Source organism: Cetorhinus maximus, chromosome 9 (assembly GCF_964194155.1).
Source record: "Cetorhinus maximus chromosome 9, sCetMax3.hap1.1, whole genome shotgun sequence".
NCBI classification, from domain to species: Eukaryota; Metazoa; Chordata; class Chondrichthyes; order Lamniformes; family Cetorhinidae; genus Cetorhinus; species Cetorhinus maximus.
In genome coordinates, this window is record NC_135887.1 from 120,059,755 (window position 1) to 120,063,953 (window position 4,199).

The following is a 4,199-nucleotide window of genomic DNA, read 5'->3' on the forward strand; positions in this document are numbered from 1 at the left end:
TGGTGGTGTCTGGGACATCGTCTGTAAGGTATGATTCCATGAGGATGACTATGTCAGGCTGTTGCTTGACCAGTCTGTGAGACAGCTCTCTCTATTTTGGCACCAGAGGACTTTGCAGGGTCGACAGGGCTGAGATTGCCATTGTCGTTTCTGGTGCCTAGGTCGATGTTGGATGGTCTGTCCAGTTTAATTCCTTTTTCGTGACTTTGTAGCGGTTTGATACAACTGAGTGGTTTGCTAGGCCATTTCAGAGGGCAGTTAAGAGTCAACCACATTGCTGTGGATCTGGAGCCACATGTCGGCCAGACCAGGTAAGGACAGCAGATTTCCTCCCCTAAAGGTCATTAGTGAACCAGATGGGTTTTTCCCAACAATCGACAATGGTTTCATGGTCATCATTAAACTTTTAATTCCAGATTTTTATTGATTTCAAATTCCACAATCTGCCGTGGCGGGGTTCAAACCCTGGTCCCTGGAGCATTACCCGAGGTCTCTGGATTACCAGCCCAGCTACAATACCACTACGCCATCGCCTCGCCCCGTTATATCCCCTGGATATAACACCGAGATTGTGAACAGTCTGGATCAGCCTCAGAAGTTGCCAGGAGAGAGATGGAATTGTTGGCAAGGGAGCAGAGTGTGGCAATCAGTGACTTTAGTCTTCCCAATGTTTAATTGAGGAAATTTCTATTCATCCAGTACAGGATGTCAGATAAACAGCCTGACAATTTAAACACAGTGGACGGGTTAAGAGAGGCAAAATGGGCGTCATCAGCGTTCATGTGGAAACGGAAGTGTTTTTTGGATGATGTCAGGGACGGCATGTAGATGAAACATTGAAGGGACCCAAGGATAGGTCCTTGAGGACACCAGGGGTAACTGTACAGGAGCAGCAAGTGAACCCACAGATGGTAATTCTCTGGCTATGATTAGATAGATAAGAATAGAATGAGGTGAGAGCAGTCAGATTCAGCTGAATGACTGTGGAGAAGCATTGGAGGAGGATGATGTGGTCAACTGTGCCAAAGGCTGCAGACAGGCTGAGAAAGAGAGATAATTTTCTGTTGTTGCAGTCACATAGGTTGTAATTTGTGACTTTGATAAGAGTCATTTTGGTACTGTGTACAACTCAATACAATTAGTCTCACTTCCATGCTGTTTCTCCATATGGTCCTACATATTTCTCCCTTTCAAGTATTTATCCAATTTCCTTTTGAAAGTCACTATTGAATTTGCTTCAGGCAGCTCATTCCAGATCCTGACAGCTCACTGTGCAAAAATGTTTCTCCACATCTCCCTTCTGGATCTTTTGCTGATTATCTTAAATCTGTAACAAAAACAGAATTACCTGGAAAAACTCAGCAGGTCTGGCAGCATCGGTGGAGAAGAAAAGAGTCGACGTTTCGAGTCCTCATGACCCTTCGGCAGAACTGAAGTATAGTTAGGAGAGAGGTGAAATATAAGCTGATCTAAGGTGGGGGGCCGTGGGGAGAGAGAAGTTGAGGGTGGGGTGGTTGTGGGGACAAGCAAGCAGTGATAGGAGCAGATAATCAAAAGATGTCACAGACAAAAGGATCAAAGAGGTGTTGAAGGTGGTGATATTATCTAAGAAAAGTGCTAATTAAGAATGGATGGCAGGATACTCAAGGTACAGCTCTAGTGGGGGTGGGATAGAAAGACTAACAAGGTATTAGTTGTAGATTTAAAAATAATGGAAATAGGTAGGAAAAGAAGAATCTATATAAATTATTGAAAAAAAAGGGGGGGGAGGGGGAAGAAACGGGGTGGGGATGGGGGGAGGGGGAGTTTAAGATCTAAAGTTGTTGAATTCAATATTCAGCCCGGAAGGCTGTAAAGTGCCTAGTTGGAAGATGAGGTGCTGTTCCTCCAGTTTGCGTTGGGCTTCACTGGAACAATGCAGCAAGCCAAGGACAGACATGTGGGCAAGAGAGCAGGGTGGAGTGTTAAAATGGCAAGCGACAGGGAGGTTTGGGTCTTTCTTGCGGACAGACCGCAGGTGTTCTGCAAAGCGGTCGCCCAGTTTGCGTTTGGTCTCTCCAATGTAGAGGAGACTGTATCCTGCCGGTGAAAATTGTTTCTTCCCATCCACCTTATCAAAACCCTTCAAGACTTGATGGACAATTTTAAACAAAGCAACTTTTCTTTTTTTTTTGGAAAAGGACAGATCAATCAGTGTCCGTAAAGAAGAAAGGTATGTTAACACATTGTGTGCCGCCCTTTGTCACAGTCAGTGCAATGGTTATTGTACTGGATGAGCAACCCAGAGACTGTAAGTATAAACCCCACCATGGCAAATCATGATATCTGGCAATTCATGGAATGACATTAAAGCTGTTGGACTGCCATTTTAAAACACAACTGGCTCACTGTTGTGCTTCAGGGAAGGGAACCTGCCACGCACTACCTGTTCTAGCCTGCACATGTGACCCTAGCCGTTACCTACCTGGTTAATTGAAGGCTTTCTGAAGTAGCCCAGAAACCTTCTTGGTTGTCAGGGAAGTCGTGCCGATGTTTAGTCACATCCTGAGAGCCAATAAAGAAGTTCACACTTGGAAAATTAACCATTTTTTTCTTGGCTGCATATAGTGACACTATCGCCTACTAGAATTAAGGTGATTAGAAAATTTCCCCTGTCATTGTATCCAGAGGCCAAACTGCTGTAAATGACTGGGATTGAGTTTACTCGTATAATTTGTGTTATGTAACTATCCTCCACTCACTGTATTTTGCTGGAGAAATTACCTTGCTTTTATTAGGAGATGTTGCTGTAATTTCTGTGTGCTGCAGTTTGTGGAGGCTCTTTATAAATGGACACTGAAAATGGACTTTGTGTGCTTTTCTCTGCTCTGACGAAAGGTCCTCAATCCAAAGCGTTCACTCTGTTTCTCTGTCCACGGATACTACCTGACCTGCTGTGCATTGACAGCATTTTCTGGTTTTATTTCAGGTTTCCGGCGTCCGTGCTATTTTGCTTTTGTTTGCTTTGCTGTTTGCTGCGGAAATAGACTGTTCACTGAGACTTCTGCTGCTGCTCGTAAAGAATAATTAGAGAAGTCTCAGCTGGGAAAGAAAAGCAAGAATAAAGGCCAAGAAATTGGGAAGGATGACTAAAGCAGGTGCAACTAAAATGGGGGCAGCTGAGGCCCTCGCAACATGTTTTAATTTTCCAGTAGCATTGTATATGACATGGGAGGAGCCCAGATGGATCATTTTCACACACCCTTGCATGAAAAGCAAATTGAAGTTGTAAATAGTTGAATGCCTCTGCCAGAAGCAATTGCCCCATAGAATTGACCTGTTAGCATTATATTAGGTTAATGTTTAAATTTACAATAATTTTGTGCATATAGTTGATATGGTTTAAATTACTTCAATCTGTCAATTATGCAAGGGTTTTTTTTCAATATTTGGAGAGTCTTCAAGTGTCATACAAAAATCCTCCAGTTTTGTTTCATGTCCTGAGGGCGGACCGGGTATTATGGTCATTCAAACAGGAGAGTGAAGACTGTGAGGGAATCATCAGACATCTAGTCACCAGAAGAACTTGAATCAAGGGCCAGCTTCTAAGATCCGTAAACTGTAGTCAGAAGGCCTGATATGGGCACCTAATAGATTTTCTGTCAATGGCAAAATTAATTCTTGAATCAGGGCATTATAAACAAAGCTTCTCTGCCAATGAATTGCTTTTGTACAGCTCATTTACAAACAGTGTTTACCTAATTGCAAGTGTTTAGTTGACTTGTTGGCCACATTCCTTGTTGGCTAAGTGATTTATGCACGTTCACAGTCCATAAAATAGAAATACTGTACATAAAAACATCGTACTAAGCGAGAATTTGTGATGTGGACGATTAATGAATTGTCCATAAAATGTTGTAAACTATTTTATATCTGTCATCTAAATTAAATGCCGTTCATTCATTAACACGTGACAATTGCCTTTCATCAGCAAAGCACTTACACTTCGACTTTAATTCTGTAATCTTAGTAAGTCATAAATCCTGCCCTTGCTGTAATTTGCAGTAAAACATGATGGCAATAAAAAAAAATGTTTTTAAAGTAACTAATGATTCATAAAACCATGAATCTAGTACATTTGCAACACCTTTTACCATTCACAAATAATATGACATAAATGATGTGCTAAGCATTTATATATGAGGTGAAAAGTCACACTG

General features: G+C 42.0%; 1 non-coding gene across 1 annotated transcript; it reads right to left on the reverse strand.

Moving 5' to 3' along the window:
* Nucleotides 1-3,636: 3,636 nt before the first annotated feature.
* Nucleotides 3,637-3,725, reverse strand: LOC144685105 (small nucleolar RNA SNORA5). Its single transcript, XR_013577624.1, has one exon. It is a non-coding gene; the product is annotated as a small nucleolar RNA SNORA5 (small nucleolar RNA).
* Between the last annotated feature and the right edge of the window lie 474 nt (nucleotides 3,726-4,199).